Source organism: Anomaloglossus baeobatrachus, chromosome 1 (assembly GCF_048569485.1).
Source record: "Anomaloglossus baeobatrachus isolate aAnoBae1 chromosome 1, aAnoBae1.hap1, whole genome shotgun sequence".
NCBI classification, from domain to species: Eukaryota; Metazoa; Chordata; class Amphibia; order Anura; family Aromobatidae; genus Anomaloglossus; species Anomaloglossus baeobatrachus.
In genome coordinates, this window is record NC_134353.1 from 782,243,372 (window position 1) to 782,256,159 (window position 12,788).

Consider the following 12,788-nt stretch of genomic DNA (forward strand, 5'->3'; position numbering starts at 1 on the left):
CAGATTCTGAAAAACCAACGTGGAGTATGATCTTCCCTAGGGTCCTACAGCCCTGAGTGGCGCCGATTCTGAGGGGAGCAGATGCACTCTCCCCACGGCATCCGTGTGAACTCTCCTTTCTTCCACCGGAGCACCCGTAAGACACGTGTGCCCTTTTACTCTCCTGCTGGAGAACTCTCTAACTGTTGTGTTGGCTCCTGACTAGAGTTGAGCGGATCGGCCATAATCCGGGTTCGGCGGATCCGGTTCGGGTTGCTGGCGAAGTCCGGATCCGATCCGGAATGCGCGGCCATGTAAATCAATGGGGAGCCGGATCCGGGATGAGAGAGTGAACGAGAGAGAGAACGAGAGAGAGAGGGAGAAAAAAATAACGGATCCGGATCGTGCACCCCGAATTCCGGGTACTGGTCGGACTCGGACTCAAACCGTGCGGATCCGGATTTTGAGGATCCGAGTCCGCTCAACCCTACTCCTGATTCCTCCTCCTGGATGCACCACCCCCCTCCCAGGTCCTAAGCTAGTGGGACTGGGGCCCCTGTATGAGGGCATCCTGTAAATGCCACTCTGTAGGTAACACCTTTATTACTCTACCCTCGCCCAGTCCCCAGTGGGAACAGGGCAACCTGGTGTGTATTTGAGTGTGTAAGTGGTGACACCGCCACTGACCTCCTCAGGATCCGGGTTTAGAATTACACCCAAATTTGAGTGCAATACTCTGTGGCGACTGAAGCCTCAGGGGTGCCACATCTACACGTGCTTTACACTGTGAATGAGTATGGAAACTGATACACCACGATTGATCCGGGCGGGGGCCGCTGCTGCTTCTGGCTGCTCAGATCCAGGTTACTTCTACGGCTTGAGTGGTGACCGGACCCGGGCTCACACGGCTGTCCGTCCTCACAACCGTCGTAAAGGGGGTATTTACAGGGGATTTTGTCTGTGATGCCACCCGTGGGTTGCGGTGAGGGATGGTGACACAGCCGCTGCCTGGTGATGGGGCACCCGAGGCTGGTGGAACGGGGCAGCTAGATGGGATCCCCTCCACGGGTAGGGGAAGTGTAGTCCCGGGGTCCTGTGTCGGTACATGGGAGTGATGGCTGCTGGAGGTGGCGCGCCGGGTTGGACCGGGGGTCAATAGTGTACTCACAGTTCAGTAATTTCACACAAGTCCAGTAGTAAACCAAGTTGCCAGAGACCGGCTGCCGTTGGAGGATGTATTCGGGTCCCACACCCTGGTTAGTGAACAGGTGGCCTTTCCCCCTGCACGTTATGTTTGTCTCTCCTGTTGGACAACTTTGCATGAAACTGAGAAGTCCACTCCTGGTTCTGTATGTATTTGGGAGCTGTGGCCAGCGAAATCTGACCCTTGGGATCTCTGTGGGTTCTGATGGACACCATATCCCCCGTGTTGGGCTTCTGTTTCGCTCTCTGGGCTTTAGGAGAACAAGGCCTGAAACCTCATCCTCTGCTGGTGAATTAACAAGGGGCATGCAACCTTCCTCGTCCTAGGGTCCAGGCACACAGTCTGTGCACGGCCTCCGGACCGGATTCCCGCTGTCGGCACCGGCGGGCTACAACCCTGCCCCGGTTCACTTTAGGTCTCCCGCGACCGGATCTCCGTCGCCTGTGGCCCGGTTCACCGTCTGCCACCTAGCCAGGTAGTCCAAGGGCCCCTACCCCTGACTACACTGCTGTCAGCTCTCCACTTCTACTTTTCTACTCCACACTTCAACTGTCAAAACTGATCTACTGTGTTCCCACCCCTGACACCTCAGGACCCCTAGGTGGGCATTCTCATCCGCCTGATCCCACCCACTGGTGTGTCCTTATTATCATGAGGGGGTGGCTAGGTTTTTATGGCTATATATTGTACCTAGGTGTGGGTTTTTGGTGGTGACAAGGAGGAGGAACACTTATGTGACTACCTGGTTTTGCCAGGGCGTCACACGATAACTACTAACAATGTTCAAAAAGGGATCAAGTAAGTGTCCATTAGAATACTAATATATCAAATAAGCAAGCCGTTTTCATTATATCGGTGACCCCTAGGGACAAAACTAATAAGTCTATATAGTGTTTGAGGGTTTATTCCCTCTTTTTAATATTTATTTTGGGTGGACTATTTCAAGGAGCATACCGCAGCCACATTAGTGGAATATCTGGCTATATAGTGGCATTGTGTGTTGTGGTTTTTGTAGATCCTTCACTCAGTGCAGCAACACTCATTAGCCTCCAAGTGTAGGACTTTGGAGGGCACGCCAGCGTTGAGCGGGGGGGCCATTTTTGTAAGTATAGGGTGCCAACCTCCACGGCTAGGTAGGGAGAGTCTAGGGAATCTGTGCTGGGCCCCTTTCCCTCAAATATTTATGTGTGACGCCCTGGACAAGCTAAGGGTCACAGGTAATGACATCACCACACCCTACACCCCGGTTAGGCACATCAAAGCTAGACCCAAAAATCCTTGTTGCCTTCCTCCAGGGGCTGATGTTCACACCAGGGGGTGGGCCAGGCGGTTGGTCCCGGCCACCGAGGAGTTCACAGTCCTGGAGGCGGGAAAAATGAGCAGATTAGTTTTGGACGTGAGAGTGTGAGGAGTAAAGTGGTAGTAGAGCAACTATCTGACAGCGTCCGGGTGTGTGCCCCGGACAGAGACAGCAAGGTTAGCAGACGGCGGTGACCGTCTGCAGGAGTGGCCTATCGGAGTTTGCCGTCAGGACCGTGGACGGGCGATGGCCCGGCGGTACCGGACCGGTACACAAGGAGAAGCCAGCACCATTGGCAGGGGCCTTTCGGATCCCGGCAAGGCTTGGAGTCGCCGTGAATTTGCCAAATCTGTCAGTGAAGGGAACCTCCGGGTTTCCAAACAACTAAGTCCCGATTGAAGGCAACAGTCCAACCGTATGAGAGAGACACCGCCACCGCCAAGGCACCAGTTTTCAGGGCCAGCGCCTGCGGGCAAAGAGGGGCTCCACCGGCCCACATCCAGGTCGGGGAGCGGGTTACCGGTGGGAACCCATCGGAATCAACATAGAACATGGGTGCAGGGAGGGACAGTCATCACTAACCTGCAGGAAACAACAACACCGCAGCCGTCCGAGGGACCCGTCCATTCAGCCGCTTGTTTTACCGTGAACTGTGTCATCATTATTGGGCTGAGTGAGTACCTCCGTGCTGTGCGGCACAGCGCTGCCCCTGCGACCCTGCACCTCACCAGGCCCCGCAACCCTCCTGCCATCCACTCCTACTCCATCACCGGGCCCCGGGACAACCAACCCCCTACCCACGGAGGGGAGAAATAACAACAAAGCTGCTCCCTGTCACCGCTCCCGGGATCCCCGTCCAGAGCAGCGGGGGTGTCCACACAATCACCACAACCGTGGGTGGCGTCACGGACAATATCCCCAACACCAAACCACCCCCTTTTCACTCACGGGCGAGGAGCACCGCTCGAGTCCCCGGGATCCGGCCCATCACTCGAGCCACCGAGAAGCAGCAGCCGCAGAGCAGCGGCAGCCGGACCCGAGCAGTGGGAGAGCGTAGCGTCCCCTCCTCCACCCGCGACATATGCTTCTGTGTTTTTGATTTATGTTGTATTTACTCAGGTTTCGTTTTACTATGAATTAATAAAAAAATAATATTTTAAAGGGAATTTAAGTAGTTTTGGTGTAAAATCATCTTAATATGTGTCACGCTCCCGGTGTCACGACACCCCTCCTTACCCACTGATCCAGTCCACGTGCCCACCGGTCACGGCTGCTGCTCCCGCTCGTGCTCTCTGGCGTCCTGTCCCTGGTCTCTTGTGTCTGACTCTGATTCTTAGGCACATGCATTTGTATAGGGCGGGGCCGCGTCCACTCACCTAGTCTTATAGGCCCAGCACTCCTGAAGCAGGATATGACATGTTACAGGGACAGGGTATATAAGACTTCCCTTTCCATGTGGGCGGCGCCTGATCAATGTGCTCTGTAAGCTAGGAGCTCAGGTCCCCTTGTGCTTGGTCTTGTTACTAACACTGTGTCGTCCGCAGAGTCCGTCCGCTGGTCCTGACTTGGTTATTCCAGGAAGTGTCCGGTGACTGTGTACTGAGGATACTGCCATCTCTCGTATGCCTGCACCCGTCACCGATTCCCGACCATACCTGGTGCTTCAGCTTGCAAGTCTCACTGGACCTGGACCCCGTCTGCTATTCCTACGCGGCACCTGAACCTGGTCCCAGTCGTCCCTCTGCCTTACGGATCCCTTTGGACTCTTGCACTCCTTAAGTGGACTTGGACTTTGGACCTCCTGTGTTCCGGCTACCGTGCATTTAGGCCCTCTGGTGGGGTGACCAGACAGTCCCTGTACAGGGGTTAGCTTTTGGTTGCTCCTCCAGGGGAGTCCAGTGCATGGTCCAGTGTATCCACAATCCAGGACATAAGAATATGCCTAATGTGGGGTGGATTGGACCAGTCATTTGGCTATGCATAAAGAAGGAACATCAGACAACAAAAATAATTTTTCTATATATAGAGATTGTAAACTATGAAATGGGTATTCTCATTTCAGAACATTATAGTTTATCTACAGGGTATGCCATAAATGTTTGACAAGTGTGGGTCTCACCTTTAGGACCTGTAACTATCTTGAGAACAGGGGGCACCTGACCTTGGTCCTGTCTTGTGCCACAATCGCTGTCCATGAGGAGGTAGTCACTGATGTGTGGCTTTTGCCATTGACTGCTATAGAAGTCCATAAACAGCTGGACACAGTTGCTTGCATGCATATCAATTATTGAGGTCAGTGCCACAATGTTATCCATGCCCAGAGCTAGGAAACACATTGCATGCAAGATACGTCAGCACAGAAAACAATGCCTTCAACCACATCATGACTAAGAGGGCAACGTTGGACGTTATTTAAAACCAACTCTCACATTGCATCACCCAGCACGGCCGCACACTCTCCTGACAGGAACATTTCTGCTGCATAGAAATACATGCAGCCAACCCGCTCCTGTCAAGAGAGTGTGTGGCCGCGCCGGGTGATGCGATGCGAGTCACTCACAAATGTGACTCCGGGTTAAAGAGGAGAGCTATAGCACTTGACTGGGACTTCCAAGGAAGTTGACAGATCATCTATATAAGGGAATAAAGTTGCCAACAGTGATACAACAAGTTATGTCATCACCGGGAAAAGCAGCACTGACATTGATGGAATGGTACCAATGTAGGAGGTGAGTATACACTGTTTTTATTTTAATTGGGCTCTTAAAAAGATTAAGCTGGGGTTGTCCTATTGAAGACAACCCCATTAAGCTTGATTGATAGTTCTGTTTCGGGGTTGAGTGGAATAGGGAATAGATAATAAATATAGCTTTATCCTTATTGCGCTTTAGAAAATAGAAGAGAATAAGGATGGTAAAGCTGAATTCTGAATATCAGAAAGGTAACATCTGCACCATGGGGGTATATTTGATTTTTACAGTTAGGTCCAGAAATATTTGGACAGTGACACAATTTTCGCGAGTTGGGCTCTGCATGCCACCACATTGGATTTGAAATGAAACCTCTACAACAGAATTCAAGTGCAGATTGTAACGTTTAATTTGAAGGTTTGAACAAAAATATCTGATAGAAATTGTAAGAATTGTACACATTTCTTTACAAACACTCCACATTTTAGGAGGTCAAAAGTAATTGGACAAATAAACCAAACCCAAACAAAATATTTTTATTTTCAATATTTTGTTGCGAAACCTTTAAAGGCAATCACTGCCTTAAGTCTGGAACCCATGGACATCACCAAACGCTGGGTTTCCTCCTTCTTAATGCTTTTCCAGGCCTTTACAGCCGCAGCCTTCAGGTCTTGCTTGTTTGTGGGTCTTTCCGTCTTAAGTCTTGATTTGAGCAAGTGAAATGCATGCTCAATTGGGTTAAGATCTGGTGATTGACTTGGCCATTGCAGAATGTTCCACTTTTTTGCATTCATGAACTCCTGGGTAGCTTTGGCTGTATGCTTGGGGTCATTGTCCATCTGTACTATGAAGCGCCGTCCGATCAACTTTGCGGCATTTGGCTGAATCTGGGCTGAAAGTATATCCCGGTACACTTCAGAATTCATCCGGCTACTCTTGTCTGCTGTTATGTCATCAATAAACACAAGTGACCCAGTGCCATTGAAAGCCATGCATGCCCATGCCATCACGTTGCCTCCACCATGTTTTACAGAGGATGTGGTGTGCCTTGGATCATGTGCCGTTCCCTTTCTTCTCCAAACTTTTTTCTTCCCATCATTCTGGTACAGGTTGATCTTTGTCTCATCTGTCCATAGAATACTTTTCCAGAACTGAGCTGGCTTCATGAGGTGTTTTTCAGCAAATTTAACTCTGGCCTGTCTATTTTTGGAATTGATGAATGGTTTGCATCTAGATGTGAACCCTTTGTATTTACTTTCATGGAGTCTTCTCTTTACTGTTGACTTAGAGACAGATACACCTACTTCACTGAGAGTGTTCTGGACTTCAGTTGATGTTGTGAACGGGTTCTTCTTCACCAAAGAAAGTATGCGGCGATCATCCACCACTGTTGTCATCTGTGGACGCCCAGGCCTTTTTGAGTTCCCAAGCTCACCAGTCAATTCCTTTTTTCTCAGAATGTACCCGACTGTTGATTTTGCTACTCCAAGCATGTCTGCTATCTCTCTGATGGATTTTTTCTTTTTTTTCAGCCTCAGGATGTTCTGCTTCACCTCAATTGAGAGTTCCTTAGACCGCATGTTGTCTGGTCACAGCAACAGCTTCCAAATGCAAAACCACACACCTGTAATCAACCCCAGACCTTTTAACTACTTCATTGATTACAGGTTAACGAGGGAGACGCCTTCAGAGTTAATTGCAGCCCTTAGAGTCCCTTGTCCAATTACTTTTGGTCCCTTGAAAAAGAGGAGGCTATGCATTACAGAGCTATGACTCCTAAACTCTTTCTCCGATTTGGATGTGAAAACTCTCATATTGAAGCTGGGAGTGTGCACTTTCAGCCCATATTATATATATAATTGTATTTCTGAACATGTTTTTGTAAACAGCTAAAATAGCAAAACTTGTGTCACTGTCCAAATATTTCTGGACCTAACTGTATCAATGTAAAGTGATCTCTCCAAGGATGCCTGATTATATATAGTATAGGATGAGGGTCATTACTACATAATGAGGGGGAAACATCCATATCACGAGACCTCTGAGATCCGGTGATGTCACGTCAACTTCCAGTTGAACCGACATCACCGAGGTAGGCTACAGGCTCCTTGAGTGACTGGGCTGTAGTGTCACTGTCGCGGGCGGAGGAGGGGACGCCGCGCTCTCCCACTGCTCGGGTCCGGCTGCCGCGGCTGCTGCTGCTCGGTGGCTCGAGCGATGGGCCGGATCCCGGGGACTCTAGCGGCGCTCCTCGCCCGTGAGTGAAAGGGGACTTTTGGGTGTGGGGATTGGTTATTGTCCGTGACGCCACCCACGGTTGTGGTGATTTGCTGACACCACCGCTGCTCTGTGTGGGGATCCCGGGAAGGATGGTATGGAGCAGCCAGTTGTTGTGTTGCCCCTCCGTGGGTAGGGGTTGGTGATCCCGGGGCCCAGTGATTAGGTGGGTGATGCAGGGCTTGGTGGGGTGCAGGGACGCGGGGGGGCAGCGCTGTGCCTTGCGGCACTGTGGTACTCACTCAGCCTGAGACGTTGACACAGTTTTCGGTAAAACACACGGCTGGAAAGACGGTTCCCACGGACGGCTGCACTTGCTTTCCCCAGTAGGTGACGGTGACGGTCCCTCTGTCCTGCACCTAAGTTGATGATGGTTGCGATGGGTTCCCACCGGTAACCCGCTCCCCGGCTTGGATATGGGCCGGAGGAGCCCTACTTTACCCGCAGGCGCTGGCCCTGAGAAACTGGTGCCCTGGCGGTGACGGTGTCTCTCCGTTACGGTTGGACTGTTGCCTTCAATCGGGACTTGGTTGTTTGGAGACAGACGTCCCCTTCACTGACGGATTTGGCAAATTATGGCGACTCCTAGCCTTGCCGGGATCCGAAAGGCCCCTGCCCTGGTGCTGACTGTTCTTCGTATACTGCTCCAGACCGCCGGGCCACTACCCGTCCGCGGTCCTTCCAGCAACCTCCGAGCAGTCACCCCTGCGGACTGTCACCGCCGTCTGCTGACCTTGCTGTCACAGTCCGGGGCACACACCCGGACCAACTTCAGGCTTTACTACTGTCACTTTTCTGTCACTTCAGCTTTTCTCGTTAGCTCCCCTACTACTTCCTTCTACTTTACTCCCCTAACTTGAACTGCCTGGTTCCTCCCGCCTCCAGGGCTGTGAACTCCTCGGTGGGCAGAGCCAACCGCCTGGCCCACCCCCTGGTGTGAACATCAGCCCCTGGAGGAAGGCAACAAGGATTTTGGTAGCCTTGATGTTCCTAACTGGGGTGTAGGGTTTGGTGGTGTGATGACCTGTGACCCCTGGCTTGCCCAGGGCGTCACATTCCCCCTTAGCAAAATGCAGACCGTCCGCAGGCTGCCCGTCCAACACCGGTTTTATTTTCTGAAAATATAAAAGGTAAACGGTAACATAATATAAATTATAACATCATCCCACAACGGGAGGCACATTTCTTAAACGTTGCAAAACGGTTTACGGTTACGGTCTCCGCTCTCTCCCACCCAAGCAACCTGGCCCTGATGCTGCCCCTAAAACCCAGGCAGCACCCCTTGACCCAAGTCCAGCATAAGTTACCCGAGCGGGATCTGTCCTTCCCCTCCAGAGGGTAGCCACCGGTTCCTGTGGTGGCTGGGCCCCAGCCTGCTCTGCTGAGGGCCCTCCCTCCAACCTGCCTCTCCGGAGATGGCAATGCGGAAACAGTAACGGTAAAACAACTTATTTACAAGCCACTATCGTCTGTGGTTGCCCTGCAAGTTCACGGGCTTGTCCATGGAAAGTTCTCCATGCAAAATTTTTTAAACGGTCCCGACGGGGACAACGGTGCCGGCAACGGCCGGTTTTCTCACAATCACGGTAGGATCAGGTGAAGCTTCGGTAATCATTTTCTTTTACCATTTTCCAACTTTCAAACAAACTTGTAAACATGCTGACTGGTGGTCCCAACGGGGACGGCTGCAGCGGGCATCCGCTGCCCTTACTCCGGGTCCTCAACATCACCTGAGCAAGGGGGCGCGGCGCTCACTCGGGACTCCTGGCTGCCCCTTAGCTTAGCGTCCAGCGCAAACCACCCCCTCTCCCCACAGTGCCGGGTGTACTGCACAATGTCGCCCGGCATTAGGTTACGGCCGGGATGCTCCTCAGGCAGGTGGGCATTCACATCCCGCCGGGCTACAAACACTTCGGCCTCCAGGCCCGGTTCATATATAAACCCATAGCCCCGGTGGACATCAAAGCGCCTCACCTGCCCTTCGTACAGCGAGCCCCGGACACGGAACGTTGCTTGACGGAGGCTCTCCTTCTCTCTAATTGCTTGGGCCACCAGTTCCGCCTTCTTCCTCTCTCTCTCACCGATCTCCAGGCCCAGCGGTACCGGCTCCCTGTCCCAATACGGCGCTGCTGCAAGCTCCGGCGCACGGGTCGGGCCCCGCGGGACATTCTGGACGTTGCCCACTGTCAGGGATCTGGGCGGCAAGTCCCGCGGCGTCTTGGCCTTGGGCGCCGCCTTGCAGCGACAACCCGGCGCTACCTCAGCCGAGGTGTGGGGGATGGGCACAGGGGCTTTCCGCAGCTGGGCCTCCGGCTCGGAACGGTTCATCAGCTCCGGCTCGGGGACTTTTTCTGGAGACGCCTCCGGTATGGTTTTCGGAGCCTTCCAGGGCAACACCTCCGGTCGACTATGGGCTCCGGCTGCAGGTCGGCCCGCCTGGGCGGGCATGCTGGGTAGTGCTACCGGTTACGGTGGTATCAGGCCTAGTGGTGGGGTCACGGCCTCCGAGACGGGTGGCGAGGGAGGCAGCAGGGGGAGAGGGCTTGGACCGGGTCCCGCAGCCGCGATGACCGGCCCTTTCAGGGCATCGGGGCGTGGGTCACTCACCCTCCCTTCCTCCGCTTCGTCCTCGCGTCTCCGCACGGCTGCTATAACATCCGCCATGTCGGTCTCCCACTCCTCCATGAGGAGCTGCTTCCTGACTTGCAGCCGTTGGTAGAGCTGCGCGGTCCGGATCTCCACCCATGCCGCGGTTCCAGGCGCGGGGGCTACGGTGTCGCGGGACGGCATCCACATGCTGCTGGCGGCTTTTCCCAGGAACAAGATGTCTGCAGAGTTCTGGCGTCCCTGCTTTTATAGCTGCTCTCACATGCAGCCAGCCGCCATCGCGTCCCCCTTAGCTTCTTTCCGGCCCCTCCTCTATCGGGGCGGGGTTTTGGCCTTCGCGCCTCTGCTACTCGAGAAGACGCTCGAGCGGGAACTTTTCGCGCCAAAGATGGCGACTTCTGAAATTTTTCAGCCGGATACCTCCGGCGGTTACAAGGCGCACCTCTACCCAACGGCAGAGTGGTAAGATCCTGTTCGTGACGCCAAGTTGTCGCGGGCGGAGGAGGGGACGCCGCGCTCTCCCACTGCTCGGGTCCGGCTGCCGCGGCTGCTGCGGCCTGCTGCTGCTCGGTGGCTCGAGCGATGGGCTGGATCCCGGGGACTCTAGCGGCGCTCCTCGCCCGTGAGTGAAAGGGGATTTTTGGGTGTGGGGATTGGTTATTGTCCGTGACGCCACCCACGGTTGTGGTGATTTGCTGACACCACCGCTGCTCTGTATGGGGATCCCGGGAAAGATGGTATGGAGCAGCCAGTTGTTGTGTTGCCCCTCCGTGGGTAGGGGTTGGTGATCCCGGGGCCCAGTGATTAGGTGGGTGATGCAGGGCTTGGTGGGGTGCAGGGACGCGGGGGGCAGCGCTGTGCCTTGCGGCACTGTGGTACTCACTCAGCCTGAGACGTTGACACAGTTTTCGATAAAACACACGGCTGGAAAGACGGTTCCCACGGACGGCTGCACTTGCTTTCCCCAGTAGGTGACGGTCCCTCTGTCCTGCACCTAAGTTGATGATGGTTGCGATGGGTTCCCACCGGTAACCCGCTCCCCAGCTTGGATATGGGCCGGAGGAGCCCTACTTTGCTCGCAGGCGCTGGCCCTGAGAAACTGGTGCCCTGGCGGTGGCGGTGTCTCTCCGTTACGGTTGGACTGTTGCCTTCAATCGGGACTTGGTTGTTTGGAGACAGACGTCCCCTTCACTGACGGATTTGGCAAATTATGGCGACTCCTAGCCTTGCCGGGATCCGAAAGGCCCCTGCCCTGGTGCTGACTGTTCTTCGTATACTGCTCCAGACCGCCGGACCACTACCCATCCGCGGTCCTTCCAGCAACTTCCGAGCAGTCACCCCTGCGGACTATCACCGCCGTCTGCTGACCTTGCTGTCACAGTCCGGGGCACACACCCGGACCAACTTCAGGCTTTACTACTGTCACTTTTCTGTCACTTCAGCTTTTCTCGTTAGCTCCCCTACTACTTCCTTCTACTTTACTCCCCTAACTTGAACTGCCTGGTTCCTCCCGCCTCCAGGGCTGTGAACTCCTCGGTGGGCGGAGCCAACCGCCTGGCCCACCCCCTGGTGTGAACATCAGCCCCTGGAGGAAGGCAACAAGGATTTTGGTAGCCTTGATGTTCCTAACTGGGGTGTAGGGTGTGGTGGTGTGATGACCTGTGACCCCTGGCTTGCCCAGGGCGTCACATCACAACCTAGCATCTCGCGCTCTCTGCTGCAGAGCACTGCAAGCAGAAGCAATGCTGGGCAATGATGAGCGGGGAAACTCCGCCCACAGCGCAGTCACTCAGGGAGACTGGGGCTCACCTTGGTAAAGTCGCGTCAACTGGAAGTTGATGTAACATCACCGGATCTCAGAGGTCACGGAGCCCGGGGGTCACGTGATGGGGATGAGCAGACCGCAATAGTGCCATTCAGAGGCAGAATGTACTACACAAGGTATTTGACAAAAATATTACCTATGAGTCTTACAATAATGTAATGTGGCCATTAATGCTGAGTAGTGACCCACCCCTTTAAGGACCTTTGGTGACATCATGGTCATGTGACCCTAATGTCACCAAAGGTCCTTTAACTGCAGGAGTCTAGTAGCAGAACTGAATAGGAGAAAGTGTGTGTATGTGTGCAGTGTTTGTATATATGTGTATATGCAGTGTGTTATATACATGTGCATGTAAGTGCATTATCTCTATGTATGTGCAGTGTAAGTATATACAGTGACAAATATAAGGGTAACAATATTTTAAACTTTTCACTTTCAGGCTTCATATCTCACCATCCACTAGAGTTTGAACTTGAGACTACTGTCATTTTATAGACAATCATATCGACTATCTCATACATAAATTTGACTTGCACCTATTAGGATATGATTAGTTATGCAGTATCTTGTTATGTTACTGTTTTGTTACTGCTTTGTTACTGTTTTGCTTCTGGTGTTTGAAAAATCTCATGTTACTGTGTACTGTAAATTACAACAGGAGACAGACGAAAGCTGAACACGCCCAGCAATGCGAGTCACCATACATCCATGGAGTGCTGGAAAAGTCCGCCAGGTTGACAGGACTACCGGAAAAGAAGAATCGGTACATCCAAATATATGTTAAAAAAAAAATGTCTACTTTATTTCCACAAAAGTTAAAAGTCAATCCAAGACATAGTAGCCCTGATGCATTTCTAGTGCAAAGAAGCGCCCTTAATCATAGTATGATGATCTTATCATACACTG